A 25394-nucleotide genomic window follows, 5' to 3' on the forward strand; every position below is an offset into this window, starting at 1 on the left:
TGGCATAATTATAGTCCGTGGAAACTTGACTAATGGTCCAGGTGTTGTCAGGTGAACCTTAAGATAAAGTAGATTTTGTCGCTGGTGTCATGACCTTATGGTTTTGGGTAATATAAGTTTGAGATAGTGTAAACAAAAATGAACACTAAACCTCAAAATATAATATATTGGTGTTGTCAGTGAACATTTAACCTTTTACGGAACATTGTTCCACTTATATATTTTTATTCTGGTTAACGCCAGACGATTATATTCTGCTGAGAGAAACTCCTACCTTTCAGTGGGTTAAGCACTCGGTATAACTATCTGGCCACTGACCTCAGATGTCATCAGCTGTGCGAGTGTGTGTCGAGTTAACAACACGTCTGTATACTTGTCTCTGACACACGGGTGACTAAAATAGATGGAGTAAGTGTTGACATATGGAGGCGGGTCGTGTGTCGCGCTGTAACTCTCAAAAATAGATGAATGAAGAAGTGAAGTCAGGTGTGACTTGCTCGTCTCGACGTGATAGCTACTCACCCTAAGTCTAATATATGGAGAAATACGTCGCACAGCGAGAGACTATTGTAAGTTTGCTACACCACGACTGTAGCACGATGAAAATGTCCACTTGGTAGAATATTATGAGGGTAGACCGGATTTTTTTGACCGAGAAACCCCCAAAATATGTCTTTTAGTTGGCCGGGCTATGGACGATAATATACGAATACAATATATGATTTTTTATATATTTTGTTATTTATATGTATTGTATTTTCTCTTATATGTTTCTATTCTTATTGCTTTATTACAGGATTTATCTACTCCCTAAGGAAACTGTGTGTTTGTGTTAATTTTATCTACAGAGCAAAAGAGGAAAACTATTTGTATAATAATATAGTGCCACCCTCAGGCGCTATGTGTATCGGGTGTAGACGTAGAGCTCCGAGCAACCGTTTCCCCCAATACCCACGCATCTGTTTGTTTCTCGCAGTGTTTTTGTCTGGGCGGATACCTGGAAGGTTGTGACGATAGTTAGTTGGTGCTCTTGACAAATAACTGGCTGGAGGGTGCCCGTGCTCACCTGGTCTCTCCTAATGCCAAATATAAACAGACAAACAACTTGGAAGTATATGTCTGATTTATGTAATGTTCTTTAGGGGTAATTGGCTGTCTGCATGTTATTAAACACAGTTCTGCACTAGAGTAAACAGCTGATGCTGAGAGAGAGAGAGAGAGAGAGAGATATATTATTTATTTTCCTTAAAGATAAGTATAAGTGCCAAGGCTAGAGAACAGACACAGTCATCATACTTAATGGATTCATTTAAGTGGGTGACAGCGTTTCCTTAAACTTTAAGCGCCAAAGGGTTAATCTTCACCTTCACATTTTTTTCTCAAAGGGTTAAACCAGCGCCGTCAATGGGTTAAATCATAGTTGTTGTAGAGCTAAGCCTTATGTGGTTTAACTGTTGCCCTCAAAGAGGTGAACCACTGTTCTCAAAGTGTTAAACAGCAACTTGTAGACTTCACCTCTTCTCTAAATGATCTCCAAACTTGTCTCCGGGAGCATTCAGTGTTTGGGATCCCTTTCTTCAGTTCCGCTCAGAGTTCCTGGTGTGTTACATTTATCACCATTGAGCTTTCCATCAATTACATTTACCGTTTGGTTAATTACAGTTGGGTTTTGGATATTTATATTTAGCCTTTGGATAATAGATCCTCAGCTTAAAGTTGTAAATCAAAGTCCTTTTTTTTACAAGTACTGTACTCGTATTTCCATAATGTGCACCTGAGCAGAGACGAAGGTTTCACTGGCCGAGCAGCTTGTAAAAGGCGAAATCTGATCCAATCAGGGTCCATCTTGTCATCATCCAGCTAACAGCGTCAGGGTCCTGTGCTCAGCAGATTCTTTGAGATCTGTAAATAGAATTTCCAACTCAATTTCATGGAAACCGCGAATAAATGTTTCCCCGCGGCATAACACACGTGGTTAACTTGGTGGTAATTATGGTGTAAACGTGTATTCTTCATAGTATTTTTTGTGAGAGCTGTCCGGAAGTTTATGAAGTTTTAATGATATTTATTTTTAGTATCACTAGACGTGTAGCTGGGCTGTCCGCACGAGTAAACTTGCATATGTTATTCACCCGCGTGGAAAGTAAAAAGGTTAACGTTTTTATCTGTGTTATTCTCCTGTATATTCAAACTGTTGATCTTTTGAGCGTCGTCCCAGAGGTGTGACTGACCTGCTGTGAAAGATTTATGTTAGTGCGGCCAACCTGACACTTAGGCGCTGCACCGGCCTGAAACTCAACTCTGAATGAAATTTTATTACGGGAGGAGGAGAAACTTTTCTTAACAATTCACCAACACCACACTTGATGTACCGCAGGAGGCAGGCACCATACTCAACCCTTCCAACATTTTTAACTAATGCGGATGGAGAAACTTCCTTAGCCGAAGAGAGTGTTTGGGTGGTTCAGTCATGCTTCTACACACACACACACACACACGCACGCACGCACGCACGCACGCACACACACCTACCTCATCACTGCTACAAAAGTGATTTAAATTCGCCGTGCATCACTTAATTTACCCGCATCGTGTTTTCACAGCTGAAGCTCTCAATTTGGACTTAACGTTAGCGATGTGAGTCCTGGGTATTATAAATATATTAAGGTGAACACAACCACCTTACCTGGCAATGACGACGACGATAACTACGAGGATGCCAGTGATGACTAAAAGATGAGGGAGGTCATGACAGTGGGTCTTCATTCTCCTCTAAAACAGACTTGTCATGAGGACTCCTTTACTGTTAGTCTCCCACACCTTTCACCTCTCCTTAACTGACCTTCCCTCTTAATCACCCCCAACCGCATCCACTTTATCCACTATCCGCCACTTACTCCCAGTATCACTACCCGTCACTTGCTCCCAGTGCCCCACTACCCGTCACACGCTCCCAGTGCCCCTACCCGTCACACGCTCCCAGTGCCCCTACCCGTCACACTCTCCCAGTGCCACTACCCGTCACTTGCTCCCAGTGCCACTACCCGCCACTTGCTCCCAGTGCCACTACCCGTCACTTGCTCCCAGTGCCACTACCCGTCACACGCTCCCAGTGCCACTACCCGTCACTTGCTCCCAGTGCCACTACCCGCCACTTACTCCCAGTGCCACTACCCGCCACTTACTCCCGGTGCCACCACCACCAACCCCTCACACACCATCTTCGACAATCACAGCACGACGCGACCTCACTAACGTCCCCTGAATGACTCATTGTTTTACCCTTGTACTTGGAGAGAGGAGTGTGAGGGTATTGTAATCGATCTGGGAGTAAGTGATTGATTCAGTCATCTTGACGTTCGGTTTGTCAGTCTGTCGGTCGCTCACATCACGAACGGTGAGTCACTGAACTATGTGGACATAGTAGACTTTGTTTCGTTAGTGGGCGTGGCTCTGCCTGGCCTCTTTACGGATATACAGTACAACTCTTAAAGAATAACCTAAGACCCTCCGACTCTTTTCAGGAAATAAACACACTTATTTTTAAAATCAAGATCAAGATATTATTAATATGGTAAAAGTTGAGATGAAAGCTTACATAAAGTCGAGCAAAAGAGAGATAGAGCTTACTCGAACTGTAAGATATTTTGTTCAGTAAAATTGTTTTCTGTCTACATGGGCTGTGTGGTGCTCTTCATAAGGAAATTCGCTCGAACTAAACGAAGTTATTTTTCTGTTGAGTTAAAGGCTCAGGTGATCAATGATTTCCCATAACAATATCTGCTTGCTTTTATAATTATAATAATTTAACTGTGTGTTAGAAACGCATTAAAAATCTCCAACGATATCAGGCGTATATTTGATGACGTTAGGTTTGTGGAATATTAAGGTAATGTTTAATGAGTGTAACCGGAAGCTGTCTCTCCATATCACCTCCTGTTATTGTTTACTAACCAGAGTACCCGGTGTTGCCAGGGTTTGTTTTGGACCAAGTATAGTTTACCAGAATGGCTGCAGCCACAACAACCCGACAACAGCATTCTCGACACTATTTACATAAACATAAAATATTTCATCGTGTTTGTACGCAACAAAGAAATATAATAATATAGGACGTTCCACCTTTGGGGTTGCGGACCGACCATGGGAGCCAACTGGCCAAAATTTACTTTCGCGTCACTTCTGGGGTGTACAGTATACACATTTTCATCTCCATCTTCAAACCCGTAGCCGTGTACAGCTAATAATCAAACAAACAAATGTTGACACTGTTTTATTTATTTGATTTTGACTTGACTTTCTGATCTGGTGTACCAATTTAAAATTACTAATTACATTTTTCTTCCTCAGGTAAGTGCTCGTGGGATGAAGGTGTCTTGTGGTAGCTGGAGGAGTACCGTTGAGGTGAGTCAGTGTTGTGGTAGGGTCGAAGGGCACAGGACGTATGCTGGTCACTCGGTGCTTCTTTTTTGCTGCCATTATGTTTTAAAGCAAAGGTCCCTCACTCTGTACACGTATATCCCTTGAATACATTGTACAGTTCTGTGTCATAAACCGTAAGGATAGTCCCCCGGAGAACTTTGTGGTAGAGCTCAGGGACTTTCCTGCACGCGTTGTCCTACATATTGTAGAACTTCTTACTGTCGAACTATTTTGTTTCCTTCTGTATAAATGACTAGTAGAGGTTCTTCCTTCTTGTACAGATTCTGCCTCAGAAAGCAGTGTTCAGGTTTCTCGTTCGTGTTTTCATGTTGCCTGACCATTAGAGCGTTCGAGAACTCCTTGTGGCGAGTGTACAGTCAATTAAATAAAAAAAATCCGCACCTCTGGGTCTGACGTCCTTCCAACGATCACTGACTGAGGCCATTCGGTTATTCGATTTATATGATGCTTTATTCGTATCTTGAAACGCATTGCGCACACAATCACATTTAACACCTTATAGTAAACACAAGAGTAACTGACAACTCTAGAAGGCATTGCTACAAACATACGTCATTTCTCATGAGTGTTATTCAGAATTCTTGGTCGGGTGTTTCATGTTGTATTACAACGTAAATGTGCTTTTTTTTTTACGGTACATGGATATTTACAGACTTGTACTAAACTTGTCAGGGTGCGGCTGCCGAGTGGACAAGGGCTTGTCTTCTCTTCTCTGGGCTGCCGATTCCCATCCAGGTTACCCCCAATTCACCTGGCTGTGAATGGTTACTTTATTTGGCAGTTGTGGAAAGTGAAGGCGGCCGAGAACAGTCTGTCTCTGTCTCCTTGTGTACTGAAGAAAGACCAAGTCTACAGTGTTCTGTATCTGCACTGCCTTAATGGAACCAGTTTCACGGAGTGGGAACTGCAAAAAGTAATGTTGTAAATTATTATTATTATTATTATCGGTAATAATTCAACATTAGTAAAAGTTACAATAATAAATAGCAGCAGTAACCGTGTAATAATATTCCTAATGTTAATACAAATTTACATTTACATTAAATGTTTGTTTTCAAGAACTGGATCTCATATTGCAGTGATTAACACAGCGTAAAGGTGTTTGTAAAGAATTGCAAACTAAACAATGGCGAAGACATTACAAACAGAAAGGTTGGTATAGCCATAAGGGAATGTAGAGAGAGAGATCCAGCATTAAAGTGGTCAGGAGGGTTGAGCCACCGGAGATGTGAACTGGCATGTGTCGGGTGGCGGAAGGCGTCAGAGGTGAGCAAAACCCGCTCACCTTTAAAGCTTTTCACGGATTTATTAGCGGCCCTCCACCGTCTTGGGGATGGCCGTGGGCAGCTGCGTCTTGCATGGCCAAAATAAATGCCTCCCAGTCTTACTCTTCGTAACTTTGGTAGTGCGTCAGAGTTTCAAAGCTTTCACCAACATTTACACTTAATTGGGAAACTCTTCGATATTTATTTATTCCGTATGTGATTTTTTTTTCGTCCGTGAAAGTTGATGGTTTGTTGATGTATTCAGGATACGATGTTCTTCCGAGTCGCGTTGCTGATCCCTCGTTGACACTAAAACTTAATGGAAACTCCCATGTCTTTCTTCAGTGCGAGTTGGTGTTTTTATCTTTCACTTTGACATGTTGTTGTTGTTACTATTAGTTGGTGGTGGTGTGTGAGGAGCGTGGTGGTGAATCAGCTCAGGTGTAATGTCTTGACAGCACTTGTATGGGTTACGACTTGTGAATCTGACGTCTGTATAATGAAGCTCGTGTGAGGAGGTTCAGCTACCTACTCCTCCTCCCCTTTGGTCTTTCCTTGATTATTGTTGCATTGGCCTTCTCCCAGCCTTCTTCCTTTTCCTGTTTTCATCGCCTTTCATACACGAGTACTATCTGCCTTTCCTTCTATTCCTCCCTAATTCCCCCCTTTCCTTTGTTTTTCTTCTCACATCTCGCATTCCCTCCCTCCCTGACCATAAAATACGGACCATGATATCCTCCGTCTACTTCTCTGGACACGTTCTCTTCTTTACGACACATCTGGCTGTCGTTTTCCGTTAGATCCCTAGAAAAGAGAATTTCTTATTTTCCTATTAATTTTTTTTATGAATAATTCTTCCACACGAGATAATTTTTCGAAATGCAGTAAGGGAAGCATGTGCACTGTGGAAGGGTGTGTGTGTGACTAAACTCCGTTAAACCAACTTGGTCCACGGTGCTAGGGCTGTCTCAACATTGTCAGTCGAGGTCCCCCTGGCTGGCAGATTCCCACATCCACCACTCTCCCTCCTTTCATTCTAACTTGAATTTAATATAAAGACTTCTGAAGGGATCACCAGACACCAAACAACAGCAGCTTATTTGATAATGTCTGATGGGATAATGGACCCCAGAAGATGTTTCATTATTGGTGTTTCGGGGTTAACAGACGCCAGCAGGTGGTTCACGGATGACTTGGAGGGAACAAAAGACGCCAGAAGGTTGTTTTATCCGACGGAGTGACCGAATTAAAAATTGCACCCGTTTCCATTATTCCTTAGCAACTGTAACAACTCAAACAAGCAGATCATTTGCCTGGTCAGTAATGTACCACAATTATACCATTTTAACCGCTTCAACCACGCCACACTTGTTGATAACATAAAACCACGCATGTATTGTTGGAGTCTGCGCTATAGGATGTGTGATGGTCTAGAGTCTACACCACACTAGAGACCTGACTATCTCCAGGCCACAATGGAGACCTGACTATCTCCAGGCCACAATGGAGACCTGACTATCTCCAGGCCACAATGGAGACCTGACTATCTCTTGGCCCAGTCCTCATTGTTGGGTTAAGTTAGGTTGGATCTTATTTAGAGATTGGGGCCCATTAGCATCGTGGTGCATTAGGATTAGGGCCTATTAACACATGAGCACTGGGGTCCATTATCACAGGCCCGTTAAGATTGGAGCCCAACAATACTCTGGCTCATTAGCACGGGGCTTATAAACACTTGGGCCTATTAGCACTGAGGCCAATTAAACCTACAACCAAACACTGGGAGTAGAACAGCGGTGTGGTGTGTCGCTCACTTCCCCGTAAAGTTACCTACTGTCTTCTGGTATGTGGGCCTAACTTAGTGTACTCCTGGCAGCTATACCTGACACTTGGCAGCTGTACTTTACTCCTGGCAGCTATATTTTATTCCTGGCGGCTATACTTTACTCCTGGCAGCTATATTTACTCCTAGCAGCTATACCCTACTCATGGCAGCTATATTTTATTCCCGGCAGCTTTACTTTATTCCTGGAAGCTATATTTTCTTCCTGACAGCTATGCTTTACTCCTGGCAACTATGCTTTACTCCCGGCAGCTATATTTTATTCCCGGCAGCTTTACTTTACTCCTGGAAGCTTTATTTTATTCATGGCAGCTATACTTTACACCTGGCAGCTATACTTTACTCCTGGCAGTTATACTTTACTCCTGGGAATTATACTTTACTCCTGGCAGCTATACTTTACACCTGGCAGCTATACTTTACTCCTGGCAGCTATACTTTACTTCTGGCAGCTATACTTTGCTCCTGACAGCTATATTGCAGGTTATCGTTCTTGTGATTAAAGTTTAGTTGGTGATAGGTTAGGTAAGGTTAGGTATCTTTGAGATGTCAGTGTTCCTATAGCGTAACGTTATCTTCTGCCATACAAAGTGGTTAATGTAACCTATCAGAACGTTGTAGAGCTGAGATTGACACATAGATGACTCTCTCTCTCTCTCTCTCTCTCTCTCTCTCTCTCTCTCTCTGCAAGACGGACATATTAATCCACTTTTCCTCACCTTTAATCGCGTTTAATATCAAGGAAGCGAGGATAGTTTATTCATATTTTTATTTTTTAAAGTCAGAAGTCCTACTGGCACTATAAGGTGTCTGCTGGGCATTCCTTACCAACCAACATTGAAAACATCACGACCAAACCAATGAAAGTCGAGGCTTGGTCATCCATAGGTTATATACACGCCGCCTTGTGGGTTGTAGGGCGTAGTAACTTTGTTGATCAGGGGAGTTACCTGGCTAGATTGCTTCCAGAACGAGCTGCGGGGGTTAGAGAGGAGCTCCCGGAAGCAATTGCGCGTAAACTCCAGGTAAACATAGCATCTTCACTCTCTTAAAACTGGAGTCGGGTAAAGCTTGAGTTACTGTCATTATTACACGCGTTACGACTGTCAACTCCTTCGTTTGTGGAGTGATCACCTCACTGGGAGTATCTGTCATACTGGTAGTGACCGTCAGTACCAACCAGGGGTACACGGCTGCCTGGTAATGGTCGACACAGGGACCTGAGAAGGAAGGTCGATTGTGTTTCATTACTGTCAGCAGCGAGGGGTGGGTGGAGGGGAGGTGTGGAAGGTAAAGGAGAGGGGAGGGAAGGTAAAGGGGAGATAGGTGGAGTGAAGGGTGGTAGGGGGAGGGAAGGGGTGGAGGAGGTTGGGGGAAGGGAAAGGGTGGAGGAGGGTAGGAGAAAGGTAGAGGGAGAGAATGGGTGGTGGAGGGTAGAGGGAGAGATGGGTGGTGGAGGGTAGAGGGAGAGATGGGTGGAGGAAGGTAGAGGGAGACAATGAGTGGAGGAGGGAAGGGGTGGAGGGTTAAGAAAGGGTAAGGGGACGGAAGGGGTGGAGGGAGGTTGGGGAAGGGAAGGGGTGGAGGAGAGAACGGGTGGAAGAGGGGAGGGAGGGGTAAGTGAGGGTAATTTAAATGATAATGTGGCTTGAAGGTCGGCTGAGGTCAAACGAGGCCACCCTAGTGCTGCCCTGACTCACCTGTTGATTAATGACTCACCTCCCTCCTGTTGATTGATGACTCACTTCTGATGACTCGCCTCCCTCCTGTTGATTAATGACTCACCTCCCTCCTGTTGATTGATGACTCGCTTCTTCTGATGACTGATGACTCACCGTTCTCCTGTTGATTATGATCTACTTCTGATGACTCGCCTCCCCCTCCTGTTGATAATGACTCCCTCCCTCCTGTTGATTGATGACTGATGACTCACCGTTCTCCTGTTGATTGATGACTCACTTCTGATGACTCCGCCTCCTCCTGTTGATTAATGACTCACCTCCCTCCTGTTGATTGATGACTCGCTTCTTCTGGTGATTGATGACTCACCGTTCTCCTGTTGATTAATGACTCGCCTCCCTCCGGTTGATTGATGACTCACCGTTCTCCTGCTGATTGATGACTCACTTCTGATGACTCGCCTCCCTCCTGTTGATTAATGACTCACCTCCCTCATGTTGATTGATGACTCACTTCCCCTTGTTGATTGATGACTCACTTCCCCTTGTTGATTGATGACTCGCCTCCCTCCTGTTGATTGATGGCTCCCCTCCCTCATGTTGATTGATGACTCACTTCCCCTTGTTGATTGATGACTCGCCTCTACCCTGCTGCTTGATGACTCGACCCTTCCTGTTGATTGATGACTCGCCTCCTTCCTTATGATTGATGACTAACCTCCCTTCTGCTCATTGATGACTCGCCGCATTTCTGTTGATTGATGACTCACCTCTCTTGATTGATGGCACCTTCTACCTCTTGATTTATTACTCAGTCACATTGTTGATTCATGACTCACTATGACTCAGTTTTGTTGAGTGATGACTCGCCACGTGTGCATTAATGACTCACCCTGACTCACCTTCTGGCCACTCATACACTGCTCTCTCTCGTCGTTGATAATTTTAAAAGTGGTGGCGTACAGTATATTGGTAGTGTTCTACTTTTCTTAACATGAATGCACAGCTCATTTACCCAGACGCTATTATGCAAAGTCTTGTTCTGTAAAGGACACATCAGCCGCCCCAAGTTAACAGTCCCCCCCGGGGGTCTTGGTGAAGCTCTTTTTTTTTCTCCTCCCCTTTGTGTCTGTACTGTTATCTGTTGATGTGGTTAAGAAATTGTATTATTGTCTGAGATTATCACTTATTTGTGTACCATCTTCTGCGGCGGACAGACGGAGTATCAGAACTGTTGGGCGGGCGGGCGGGTGCTATAGCTGAACTGTTAGGCGGCAGAGTTGTAGGGCGCGGTGGGCGGGCGGGCGGTCGGTCGGAGTAGAAGTGTGGGTAGAGCTGCAAGGTGGGTGGGCTTGGGCAGACGGAGCGAAAGGTAGAGATTCAGTAAGGACGGTTAGACAGACGGGCAAGCAGGCAGGTGGGCCAGGAAGACGGTCTCCTCCCGACACAATACCAGGACACTTGAGGTCGGCATCTTCCAGGAAGCTGCCAATTGTTGACACTCACCCTAAACCTGAATACATAAACCACCACCGTGCCTCACCCACTACCACCACCACCGTGCTTCACCCGCTACCACCACCACCGTGCTTCACCCACTACCACCACCATGCTAGTGCTTCACCTGCTACCACCACTCACCGTGCTTCACTTACCACGCTACCACCACCACCGTGCCTCACCCACTACCACCACCACCACCGTGCTTCACCCGCTACCACCACTACCACCGCCACACCTCACCTGCTACCACCACCACCACGCTAACCCACTACCACCACCACACCTCACCCGCCACCACCACCACACCTCACCCGCCACCACCACGACGCGTCACCCACCACCACCACGACGCGTCACCCACCACCTCACCTCACCCACCGCCTCCATCACCTTGTTTACCTTAATATTAAACTGTACAAGGTTGTGGCGGGTGAGTGTTCCCTCTCACTTGACACTCACCACCAATAAGTGTTGACTGACTTAGGTACTGACATTATCTCCTAATTACATAAGTTATCCGTAACTGTGAGCTGACAATCCGCTGAGTCGGCGACAATGTTTGAACAAGTGATAATTAATGCGTTGTGTGGCATGTTGAGTTAACTCTATTAAGTGGATAAATGAATGTAGTTTATGCCGAGTTAAGGTTTAAATTGGGTGAAGCTTTGAGTGATTGTGTTGTGCATGGTAATTATCTTAAACTGGAAATAACATTGACGATATAAACAGTGAAAAATTGGAAGATGAAAGCGATTTGTGTTGAAATTGGCAACAAAACGTAAACATGAAAGAGAGATTTTCCTCTTACAGATGGGACAATTAATGTAGTGACGATTGAGCAATAGTGTTATTTTGGCCTCCATTGCTTATGTGGTAGCTTGAACCAGCCAGTTGGATAATAGAAATAATGCACATACGAATCCCTTTGATTTCTAAAGGTAAACAAGTGATCGCGGGCCCTTGTGAAAGTTTGAACGCTCGTGGCAGCGTACAGTGAATGAGGGTGCGCCAAGTCCGTAGACTCGCATCGTTTTCCATCGTAAATAAAATTGTTAATTAATGCCTTCCTAAAGAAACCATCGACATGGGACCAGGTTTATTCCACTCTACGAATTTTTTGCGAGTGTTCCACCAAGTTTGATGAAAAACGATTGTGCCATTTCGGCTGCCCAGAACAGACAGACAGACAGACAGCTAGTCCTATAGTATATTAGATAGTGGTCATCCCTCATGTTATAGCAAGTTAAAATAATAACAGAGGGTGTGAGGTGTGTGCCTCATGTTAGGAGGTTCATCAGGACGGTGCAAATGTCCCTGGTGACACCGCCGACCATTATGTTTTTGAGCGTTGACCCCGGAAACTTTACTGCCGTGATGGACTTGCGCCTGGAGATTACGTGTGATTATCCTCTCCTCGAAGTTAGGTCGGCGACTTATTTTAATATGCCTCACCAAAATCATGAGAATTTGGGCCCAGCCTTAATGGGCCCCAATCCTAATAGACCACACTCATATGGTTAGATTAGATTGAGGCCCAGGAGTAAGTGGTATTAGGATTGGGATCAACTGACCTGCACCCATAATAGTGTTGTTGGTGGGTGAATTTTCTAGCTAAGATGTGTTTCTGCAACCTGACATGCGTTGATTTCATGGCGCATCTGTTGCGCATCGAAATGCTTGGAATTTACATCTATCATTTCTCTGTGAAAGTCTTCCCCCCGTGTGTGGGTGGGGTGCATCAAGGGCCACAGAACCTCAAACAGCCGAGGCAGGGGACTAGGGAGAACGGAGCAAGATAATAGGAAGTGACAAAAAGGGAAAGAAAAGGCAAACACAACAAGTAGAAATGCTCTCACGTACTGTACTTTCTCGTCTCCTTAACTAACCCAGTACACAGAGTGAACCTTTACACCCACAGTTATACAACGCTTCATGAAATCACTTCACCAGGTTGAATCGTCAGGAGTTATGTCTTTGTTGTATTTCTAAAGAATGTAAATATCTTTTAAGGTTCCTCAGAGCCGTTTGGGTTTGTTTGTGTTTGACCTGGGGAGAGAGCTATATGCATGAGCCTTAGAGATGGTAATGAGAGGCGTGACTACCTGCCTCATTGTGTGGCAGAGAGAGATTCGTGCCCGCATTCCTTCGTGTGTGAGTTTGTACTGAATGATGGTATAATATAAAATTGAAGTACTTAGATGAATAATTAAACATTCAAGAACAATTGAAATGAATCTGGGTGCGACAGTGATAATCTTAGTACAAGGGACGTGAGTGGGTGTGTGTGTGAGTCAAGAAGACGTTTTAGCGTACGAGGGAAAAAGAAAATCTGGCGTGACATGGATTTTTTTTTTGCCCATAATCACACCATAAATGTTATCTTTACACTCAAACTTTAGAGAGAGAGAACCGAGCCAACTCTGAATCCCTGATATAGTCCCGGTGCTCGCCGACACCTTGTTCAGCTGTGAGTGGCTGTGAGTAAGTCGATTGGATTCGTTTCTGTACTGCCTGTATTTCAGTTTTCTAATGTGAGTTTGATTTCCAGAATTTACATTAACGTTATTGTGACTCCCAAGAATAATAACGATACAGGCTGTCCCTCCAATAGCAAGCCTTGAATACGTGATCAAAGAAATAAACCAAATATTTTCTCTAGCGTGTAACATGCATGATGTATGACATGTACGCTGGCCAGCTGCACTTAAATTGCTTCATTTTCTCGCACACAGCCAATCAATTTCCTCACCTGATGACATAAAAGAAATGTACAACCACGTTTGGACAACTCTTCATGACTCAATTGCTATATGTCAAGAGTCTGTCTGACATTAAAGGAAAGAAGCCTGTAGTAATAGTATTTCTGTCTAACTTAATTTGGTATTCCCTTTACTTTTGTTCGTATTTTAATTTCTCTGATATAGTAACGTAAAAGGTATTAACATCACCCGTACTGCGTATTTGTTAAAACGTTGTTAATTCAGGCAGCAGGTTTTAAAATGTTAGTGATCATCTCTGGTCAGTCGAGGAACAACGCACCGCCCTATACTACAATAATTTAACCGTTCGTAATCACTAAGAAGGACAATTTTAGGTTCCAGTTAGTTGAAGTGACTCAACCATTTGACTTGTACGGGAAGAATACAATTGTTAAAGTAAAGCCAGGTAAACACACACTTACCATGGGGGGGAACTTCCTGACCTGTGAATGGCTGGTGGTAGCGGGTGAGCCTGACACAATTTACAATTTTGTTGAAAATTTCACTCTGAGACGATCATCATATTTGTTCTGGACGTCAAATGATGTTTTATACTATTAATATTTCCGGTTGTGAGGTTTGTGCAGTTGTCAGATGTGAACCACCTGTTGCGCTTCACTGGGGATCATGTACCTTTGTACTTTCTCTTTATAATAACATGAAAGGAATCGGCGACGTTATTAACCGTGTTTGTTGGTTTATTTGTCTTGTTGGAAACAGGTAAAACCCTTCTTGCGTCTGTTCTGTCACAGAGGCTGGTGTTTGTGGGCCTAACCTGGCCAGCCTACCGACTGGTGAGGTGGGTGTGGCGGCCACTTGGGAAATCACCAGTTAGGAGGTGCTGCTGAGGGACTACTACAACACGCGTCATTTCCTTTTATGTTAGTCTGTGTGTACCATGTGTACGTGTGAAGCTTATATTGCTATGCATTACTGTACATTAAAAAACTTAAGCACGCACATACATACTGTATATATACATATATAATTATATTTATCGAGGGTTTGGCTGTTTTTATCCAGAGTAAATAGTTTTTGAGCCCGCAGACATGTCTTGGGTCTCAACCTTAATTATCCTTATAATGTCACTTTCAGCTGCTGAGAACAAATTCATTTTTCATACACTAGACTACACGCACACAAACAACAGCTCTCACCAAGGTAAGGTTATTACTCGGAATATACTGTATACTGTACGCGACGGATATTGTATATAATTTACAAAAGCAACTCGACATTTGTTTTACATACAATAAAAATTTGAATATAGCTATGAAATTAACTAACTATATTACGTAGTCTCTAAAAGAAACTTAAACCAATTTTCCCCAGGATGGCCGGCCCTGGGGGCACCTAGGCGTGAATTGGGTTAAGGTTACAGTAGAATCTGTCACCAACACAAGCTTAATGTTAACGAACTGCATGACCCAGTGTCGAGGAATAAATCTTAAAAGACCGGACAATTCGCGAACTGCACTGGCTAACCATTACCCCGGATCACGACCCGCAAATTAACATCCAGGTCCCAGTTATTGCCGGGTAAACGGGGGCAAATGGTATCAAGAAACTTGCCCATAGTTTTATCATGTCCTGGATTGAACTTGGGTCCACAAGCTTGTGAGGCGAGCATGCTGCCCATTACACACACACACACACACACACACACACATACATACACATACACATATACACAAAGGTTAGTCCAAAAACTGTATAGTGCCAACACTGAACCCCCTAAAAATTATTACCCCACTCCCTTCCTTTAAGTCATCTCCTAAGAAATATATATATTGTCTAAGTATTAGTTAATATTTTTTTGTAATACCTACTTTATATACCTGCTTTTATTGTACCACCAAAACCGTTTTATCAGAAATTATCATGAAGATAGATAAGAAATTAACATTGCAAAAAATATATTTGCCAACTAGACATAATTCTGATAGCTCTGTCCTGTTCCAACTTAATACAACCCATGATGTACTGCTTCCCGCCATTATCATATTTATGTTTTTCAATTTCCACTGTAAATTATGTATATATTTATAATATAAATGTAAAAAAAATGAAATAAACAAATATCGAAGTGATAGCCGTGGTAACATTCTGATATGGTCTTATTACCACCATGCTATTGTACTATTCCAGATGTTACTAAATGTTACATAATACTTCCTTGAAATAAATGTATAGTATATATCAGGTGTGCCTACAAGAGAGCTCAGGTTCTCAACTGTATCTGTGTTCTGGCTAAATAAACTGTTTCAATATCAATATCAAATCATTCATTGTCGAGTCTCGCTTTCTACTTTGATCCTTTTACATCAGTGCAACACTAGGCACTTTGTGGTGCGAGAGAACACGGGGAAGGGGAGAGAAAAGGTGAAAACCCTCTGAAACGCTTATAAAATCATCCCAAGTTTTCTCATTCAGAGTAAGACACATTTGGTAGAAGCCTCAGTTGATAGTCTGTCGTGTGTGTGTGTGTGTGCGTGTGCGCGCGCGCGTGTGCATGTGCGTGTTTGTTAACACCATGGCACCATGGGGAGCAGCTGGCCCAAGAATGCCCCAAAAGACGGCCTCTTATTTCTTCATCTACAAAAGTTCTCCCATTCCCGGCAGCGTGTGTCAGCTGGCCGGGTCCTCCAGCCATCAGTTCTCATTGCAGTCAACACTAGTGGTTTTTGCGTCAGGTCCTCCATTTGAGAATTTTTTCACATTAGTTCTTTTTATTTCCCAACGATTCTGAATATCGACTAATATTATCCTAGCATTTTATCAAGCTGCCAGTTTATTTGTATTAATTTAAAATTCTTATATTTCCTTGAAAACTTGTATTTTTATGTATATTTTGCCTCACTGCACGAGCTTCACTTGTTTCTACCGCCGCCGAGTTATCACTTACTGCTTCCTCCAACTATTAATACATTACCACCCTATTAAGTACATTTAATATTTGTCGCCCGTTATGCTGTGTCCTGTATATTATTGAGTTGTATATGTTTTTATTATCCAGTGTAAAAATTGACTTTATAAGCATTCGTAGAGACCGTAGGCGTCTGAGTATAGATATATAAAAACAGTTGCACCAGGGGCCAGGTTCTCAGCAAGTCTCGTGTGTTGTGTTTTCCTCTTAACTTGAAGTGTAAGACCGCACCAGATTTACGCGAGATAAAGCACAATAATAACGTCCAAATTGACATTAAAATTAACGTGTGACTTTGCCTTAACAAGTTACCTGCAGGACAAATTTAACGAGAACCTTTGAATACTGGTCCTGAACTATGTACTCCTTCAGGGAAAACACACTTCAACCAGCCCGCCGTTAAGCTGCCTGAGAGAAATACTTGTAGAGGAGGTGTTGGTGGAGAAGTAGGTGGAGGAGGGAGTGTGTGTCAGGGTGGAGGAGGGAGAATGTGTCAGGGTGGTATAGGAGATGAGAGAGGGAGAGAGTGAGGGCGGGGTGGTAGGAGAGGGGCAGTGTTCCTCGTTACTGGTGCTTGTAATAAGTGCCACACGCCCTGGCCTATTGTGTGGGCAGAGGAGGCCGGAAGACAGGAATGTAACAGGATATTTAACTATCCTGACACGCCCACCCCACGACACACCCACCCCACGACACACCCACCCCACGACACACCCCGCCCACGTCACGCCCACGTCTACAGAGCCTTCAACTACTCGAGTATCTGTAATAGAAAACAATGATGTCGCAATTTTTTTCTTTTGTTCGACTCTTGTGTGTGATTTGTATAATAAGGACTCTCTCTCTCTCTCTCTCTCTCTCTCTCTCTCTCTCTCTCTCTCTCTCTCTCTCTCTCTCTCTCTCTCTCTCTCTCTCTCTCTCTCTCTCTCTCTCTGCCAGTCTCGTCTTCAAATGTTTGGTCGAAAATTACATTGTTTTTTCCCCATTAGCAAATTGAACAACCACTGTTCTCTAATATCCCACATGTGTCTACCATTAAGTTTTTTTAATATTTTTAAGTGAGCTACGTTCTCTTCCGGTAACTCTTTGTGTCATATTATTTTAACTTTCCTGGGTAACTGGGTCTGTATTGTGTATGTACAGTATGTTACATTAACCACAGACAGTCGTATGTGTGTTTTTAATTTAATTACGTTATACTTGGTTTCTTTCTTACTATTAATAGAATTACAATAACTGTAGCTGGCTGTTTCTATAGTTTTAATTGGGATATACAATAACCTTGACCGTAGCTTAATAACGTTGTGTGTGTGTCTTTCTACAGGTAGGCTGTGTTACAGCATCACCAGGTGCCTCACTCTTACCCTTCTTAATTGTGTGTTATTGGCTCCCGAGGTCTTATTGTTTTACCCTCGGTTATTTGTGTCCGCCTGCACGGCCAATTCTTGTCCTCATACAGGCGCTTCTTACTTTATTCTCCGGGCCTTAATGCTGTTTCTCTGTGATATATTTTCTACATTTTGGACTAATTGTGGGTTGTGCACACCTGCCTCCTCCTGGTGTACGGGTTGAGGTGTGTATATGTGCTACTTTATCTTACGGGATCTCCAGTGTTGAATGGTGTTAATGGCGTTTCTCTGTGATGTTTTGTACCGTTTAGGCTAATTGTGGGGGTAGCGAGCACCTGTTACCCTCTGGAGTCGATTGTATTTGGTTACACTCGTGTGTGTGTTTGCAATTAGACTAAGTATGGAGTAAGGTCTGGAATCTGTCCGTATGATGTATTTTCTTCTAAGAATTTAAGAAACACGTATAATGAAACCTGGTACAGTACAGTAAATTATTTAGGCTGAGTTTGCCCCCTTCTCTGAGGTTTATCTTCCTCTGATTCACCCCAAACGAATTTAAGGAAAGGAAAGGAACTTAACAGACAGGTATTGTTTATTTCAGGTAATCTTATGAATAGGTTTGGGTGACATTCTTGAGAGAGTTATGTACTAAACCATGAGCCAGTGTGAGTGTTGGGTGGTAGAGCGAGGAGTATTATCCCTCACTGAGAGAAGTTTGGTTCACGGCCGCCCAAAGGTTATATCTTGTTCTAATCTCCGGTGCCTTGCAAACCACACTTTAATTTCCTCTCTCGGCGATGTGTGTATTCCTGGGGTTGGGTTTAAAACTGAAGCATCAGCTGATTTTAAAAGACTTGGGCCCGGCTCAGTCTGTGTACAGTTGGTGTTTGGGGTTATGCGTGACGTATAGATGCTGTTGGCAGTCATGGTGAGTAGACTCTAGTTTACATGGATGATATCATAGGTGTAGACAGGAATAGACGTGGACAATGCCATAGAATTAGACATGGATTTGGTCATAGAAAGTCGTAGAAGTATTGCAGATATATATGTGAATACGGAAAGTTATAAATATTGACTTGAATTTACTCAATGTATAGCCGTGAATTTACCTGGACAGTATCAAGGTAATAAACCCTCGACTTTACTTGGTACTGTACATGCGGTGAAATTGATTGTATGAAACCATTAATCACTTAGGGGACGATTGTGAACTGCAGTGAGCTGTGGTGGAGAGAGTTCGTGTTCTACCTTAACATTTCATTCAATTTCAACGATAGAACAAGATACAAAGTCAGAATCATACAAGTTCCAGATATTTGTATAGTGTATTAAAGGCAATAGAACTGGGGAAAAAATGACGGAGCGCTCATACAAATTTAGTTTGCAAGCTAAATTGAATCTTAAAATGAGATTGTCATGTCCATCCCCGACTCCATTTTCACACAAGGACCGCCGCCTCCACCACACACCTCGTAGTCCTGGTCGTGGATTCATAGTGATGCGTACGATGAATATTTCTCGTAACTGAACCTGTAAGAATGTACCAAACGGATTTTTTTTTGAGCTAAAACATAAAAAAATTACGAAAAAAAAATAGATAGCTTCACACTTACACTTCTGACGAGATAGGAGAAAAAATTAAGGTAGACATTGTTTTTTAAAAAGATTTTCTATTATTATTTTCGCCCCGAACAGTTGCTTATTGAACGTATAAATGTTGTGAAGGTAAGAGTCGCTGTTAACTCTCTCTCTCTCTCTCTCTCTCTCTCTCTCTCTCGTTATATTTATGCTTGGTTGACACATCAGAACATTCTTACATCTTCTCGCAGCTACGCAATCATCCTTCTATTCAGATCCCACCCCTCTATTACCTCCCCCCTTCCCCTCTACACGCTAATACCCCTTTATTTATTCTCTTACTTCTGCCACAAGGAAAGAAGAGAACAAAGAAGAAAAAAATCATTGCAGACAGAGAGTGGATGAGTATTCGTCTGGCTTAGCTTTCCATGTTACTTAAGGATGGACGGGATCCCCTGGCGCTGTTTACTGCTCATGTGGCCGCAGGTTTTGGTATGTAAGGACGCGTTCTCTCTCTCTCTCTCTCTCTCTCTCTCTCTCTCATATTTTTTATCTTATAATTTTTTCTCTTATCTCTTTTCTCATTTTCTCTTATTATCTCTTTCCCTTATTATCTCTCTTATTCTCTCTCTGATTCTCTCTTATTCTTTCTTTCTTTTTTCTCTCTCTTACTCTCTCTCGCTCATATATTCATGCATTCCGGCCAAATTTCCTTGTTACGACCTAAAAGATGTGTTCGTAAAAAAGTATTGGGTTCCGCAAGACAGTGAACCAACCGCCTCAGCCACGGCAGTAACATACCGTATGGCTGTCTCTCTGTCTCAAGTCAACAGCGAAACATATATGCAGGTTTATATATCCAACCTCGTATGTAAAACAGAGGGAATATTGAATTGGTTTTAGATGTGATTTTTTCGTTTTTGTGTTTTATAAGCGAACAAAGTTTCCCAGATTTTGTGCCTAGGTCTTGATGGAACTTGGCACAGGAGTTGGATGTTTGCCGAGAAGAAACGGAATTGAAGACATTGATTCAAGGTCAAGATTGTGAGTGAAGGTCAACGAGAGAGCTCAAGACATTGACTTTTAATACCGGTGGGCCGATTTTGATGCAGATTTGGGGGGGGGGGGTGGATGTTGACAGGCGTGAAGAAGAAAATAGTTGACAAAGATAGGTCATAGGTCAAGGTCTCATATTAATAATCTTCGACGATATAATGATGACGTTGGTGGATCAATTTTAATGAGAACTTAATCGTTGTGTTGGAAGAGGAGTTGATTTAAATTTGGAAATGACTTGTATATGGTCGAGGTGAAAGTAACCCAATGGAGGGTGGGATTTAATTACCGCCTTCATTAGTGTTGAAAGTGACGTGTTTAGCAGCGACTCGATACTTGGTGGAAGTAACGTGAAGGTAACCTGATCTTAGTCTGAATGATAATAACACGGGTTGAAAAAATAATTAATGGAGACTTTTTAACACTGATGACTTGAGACCATTGGAGGTGCAAGTAGTTGGTGTAGTCCCTGTGTATATAAATTGGAGGTACAGTGTGTGGATGCTGGGGATGTGTACAGGTATGTGTGGATATTTGTACATAATGACTTGGCCCTTTCCTTTTACTTTCCACACTTGTCTGATCCAGCTCTTCCAAGTATTTCTCCCCCTTTCATGAGGTGTCTCTACAGCTTGTTCTACCCAACACAGAAGTAGGAGAGGAGATAAGATAACAGATAGGTGAAGGAATATTATACTAACTTAAAAGAATTTGTTAAACAATATTTAGAGATTATCTACGGGAAGGCTTAGTTCGGATCCACAAAGATTGTTTAAGTTTGTCCTGTACCCACTGAGGGTAGAGTCTTGGTGTAATTTTTATTTTATGAGATATATTTTTTTTTCCTTAAGTGATTCCATTCGATGCCTTCTTGTGTTTCCATATCGGAGAAGTAACTACTGTAGTAATCTTTGTGAGTTCAGGGACTCTGATGTACTACGTGTAATCTTTGTGGATTCTGAAAATCTGAACATATTAATCTTTGCAAATCTGGAAACTTTTACTCTTGAACGTTTGTGAATCTGGTACAGTATATGTAGCTTGGTCAGTTATATGAACCCGGAAAATTTAACAGACAAGCGGTTGTGAATATGGAAAAGCTTAATGCAGGAATTATGTGAATCCTTAAAATCTATCGCACAGACCTTTCGAAACCATTAAATCTAATATAAGAACCCTTATGCTGACTAGAAATGTGCCAATAAACTGACTTGGACTTTCGTATTTTATATGAGTCGGTTGTCATGATGGGTAGAGGGAGGAAGAGGGTGAATGATGAGCAAGTGGAGGATGAATGACGAGCAAGTGAAAAGGGACGATCAGACTGGGTGAGTTTGGATGACGAGAATGGGTGAATGAAGGGAGTAAGGGTGGTGGTGGAGTTTAAGTGTTAGCAAAACTGTAAAAAAGTAAACTTCATTTTATATCGCTGCCAAGTGACGTATACTGCGACTATTAAGTTACAGGCGGTCTGTTTTGAGAGAGAGAGAGCAGTTACTGGAATTGAGATAGAGATAGGGAGAGAGTCGTCACAGGAAACGTGAGAGATAAACGTAATACCGTACAAAGATGCTGATGAGGCATGTGTATTGTGAGGCAGACATCTCCCGCAGTAACCCCCGGCGGTGGACGGTGTTCTCCCAGGGGGGGTCTTTTTTCCTATTTCGATTCTTAAGAATGTTGAGCCAACACCTCTTATGTTTGTTTTGACCATGTCATATGAAATATAGTTATTATGTGGTAATAAGCTACACTTCTACCTAGTAATCTGTATTTGTACCTTTTTCCCGTATACATGTAATACATGTGTGAAAGTTCAGGTGGTTAAAAAATGTTGATTTTGGCATGGTATGTCTTGAAACATATAGTAAATATAGCTGAGTAATGCCTTTCTAACCCTGGCATCCTTACCCTTCAAAATATCGCTTATCGTTGGACGTAATTCATGTGATATAATTCTAATTGGTTTATCCATAATGTTTTGATATTGGTGATAGTTTGACCCAATTTGCTGTAACAATGCTAAGAGTTTTGTACATTTTTATGTAATATTTTAATAGTTTTATCCAATTTGCTATGATATTACGATTAGTTTTATCCTGTTTTCTGTAACATTCCTAAGAGTCTTACCCAATTTGTTTTAATGTCTCCAGTAGACGTTTTTATCCAGTTATCTGAAATGTGGTTAGAGTGAACCTGGAGGCTGTGTGCTGTTCATATACTGAGTGAGCGACACAGACCTTAGTGGGGCCACCGAACCGATTAAGGACATCACCTTGTATCATCGTTGAGTGGCTTGACATGATAGTGACAACTATTACTGTGGACGCATGTGATGGTGTGTCATGGAGACAGGACGTACGAGCTAGCCTGGTAACGCGTGTGGGTGTCAGGGTGTTGGCAGTGTGTGTGTGTGTGTGTGTGTGTGTGTGTGTGTGTGTGTGTGTGTGTGTGTGTGTGTGTGTGTGTGTGTGTGTGTGTGTGTGTGTGTGTGTGTGTGTGTGTGTGTGTGTGTGTGTGTGTGTGTGTGTGTGTGTGTGTGAGAGAGAGAGAGAGAGAGAGAGAGAGAGAGAGAGAGAGAGTACAGCCACACCTGTCACTGGCAAGGTGATACACTTAACACTCGGTCCTGATGACTCCTCTTACACCCAGGCTACACAACACGGCCCGCAGAGTGTATCAAGCCTGCAGGTGAGATGTTCTTAGAATGTGTGTTGCGGTAGTGTAACTCAGGGGAGGAGGGATGTACTGCAGCCAGAGGGAAGGCGATACCTGTAGTCTGTAAGGGGAAGAAGGGAGTTTTGTCTAGGGGAGATAGTTTTGCCAAGGGGAGGGAGGAATATACTTAGTGGGGGAGAGGGAGGTTGTGTGGTGAGGGTCGCCGTGGCACGCTGCCCGGATACAGTGCCGCAGAGCAGGTTTTTTGCCAAAACCTTGCGTGTCAAGATCAGTGTCGCCTGGTTGTGGCATTTACCTTGTTTTATCAGTGTTTAGCGTCTGGCGCCACAATTATGGAGTGAATATAGGTGTAGGTCAGTGGCGCGAGGGGAGGGAGGTGGACGGTGGTGTGGCCGCTAGTTATTATGAGAGATGTCCACAAGATTTAAAGGTGGGGGTGTGTGGCACTCCAACCACGAATTGTCCGCAACGCCCCCGCTCTCTTATAACCACGCCGCGCCGCGCTACTGCTATTATATACATCTCCTCCATCTGGCCAATATTGTTGTTCGTTTATTGTCTTTTATAAAGTTGTCCTGCGTCCATTCTCCTCTACTATTTATAACTAACCCGGCGGGGTTGTCCTGGGAGCACCATTCCCCGTTTTCTCCCTCACGGATCATATTTACGTGTGATGAACCGTTGTCCAGATTCTCACGAGATTCTTGGGTTACCTTCCTCTCTTAATTAGGAGTACAAGAACGCCTCTCCTTTCAGTAGTCCCATGGTAATATTACTTCCATTGTGGAGGTTATTTTTGTAGTGCCAGTTAGGTGCCACCTAGCATCTCCAGCAGTGAGAAAAGTTTTACGCTACAACTTTTGAGAACCCGAACCTTGACCGTAGTCAGCGAGTGACTTATTTCACTATATTTTCAGTATAAAAATTATGCACATTTTACGTACAGTATACCTTATATATATTAGCAACCTATAGATATTTGTATTATTATTATTATCATCATCATCATCATCATCATCATCATCATGTTGTTGTATTGTTATTGTTTGTTGTTATTGTTGTTAATTTGCGCACATGCTCATCGTCAGTGGTGGTGTACCCAATATAAATTGTAACACTGGAGTGAACAACTGTTGTATGTCTGTCTCCAACTAGTGTGTTTTAGTCCTCCAGCCCACATGTGGGAAGTCATTATTTTCTGACCTAGATTGTTTGTACATATAATAGGAAAACGTGTGAATGATTGTATTTATTGACCTCTGTTTGCTCTGGCAAGGTAGAGGTCATCTCTCTCTCTCTCTCTCTCTTTCGTAGGGCTGGGTTGAGTTTAGTCAACAGGAGAAAATACCTTCCTTAATTTTTTTGTGAGTTATTGTCTCACACGTGCTGAAAGACCTTTGTTGTTGAAGCGCATTAATACACATTAACAACAACAACAGCTCATCTCCGTTGGGACGAGGTACCATGGGCCCTTGCGGTCACTCTGTTTCATAACAAATAATGAAACCGTGTGTGCGTGTGGAGGTAAAGAGCTATCGGTAATTACAGGTGATTTATTGTAGTACAGGTGTATGTTCTTAATATTTACTTGCTTCTCTTAAATAGTTACTGGACTTTTATCTTATAGACAAGCTGCGTTTTTGTACCCGTCGTGTTTGGAATTGGCCGTCATAGGAAGCTGTTTTATGAGCGGTATTTTGTTCTAGTTGATTCAGGTGTGTGCGAGTAATTACAGGTATAGACTGGACGTGTTTCCGACGGGTATGTAATGTTTTTAGAAAAGGTGTAATTTTTTGTCAGTCATACTCACTCCAACTTTACGTATTGCATGTGGTTGTTTTTAGCTGTTACCTGTTGACTTATCTGATGATACAGCTTTAAGTTATTACAGGTGTTGTTACCGAGGTCTCGTCTGATACTTGTTTTGGGTTTGTACATGTGTTCACTTCCTGGAGGTGAGTCATGACAGGTGTTCTGTATCAGCTAGTGTTTATTTGAATCATCACAGGTGTTATTGCCGCGTGGTGTGTGTGTTGATATCATCTAGTACATGTTCTGAGTTATTACATGTGATGCTACTAAGCGATATCACATCTTCGATATAATCGAGTGTCTCTTCTGAATTATTACCGTTGTTATTACAGTACTGGGAGATAACATGTGTTGGGGCATCACCTAGTACTTGTTGTGAGTTATCATAAGTGTAGTGATACTTGGTGATAGTCTAACACAGCGGTGACATGTGGTCGATGATATCTAAGTGACACTTGTCGAGAGGTTCCTGTATGTTCAGTGAGTATGAACTGTGACG

Source organism: Homarus americanus, unplaced genomic scaffold (assembly GCF_018991925.1).
Source record: "Homarus americanus isolate GMGI-L3 unplaced genomic scaffold, GMGI_Hamer_2.0 scaffold24319, whole genome shotgun sequence".
Lineage (NCBI taxonomy): Eukaryota > Metazoa > Arthropoda > Malacostraca > Decapoda > Nephropidae > Homarus > Homarus americanus.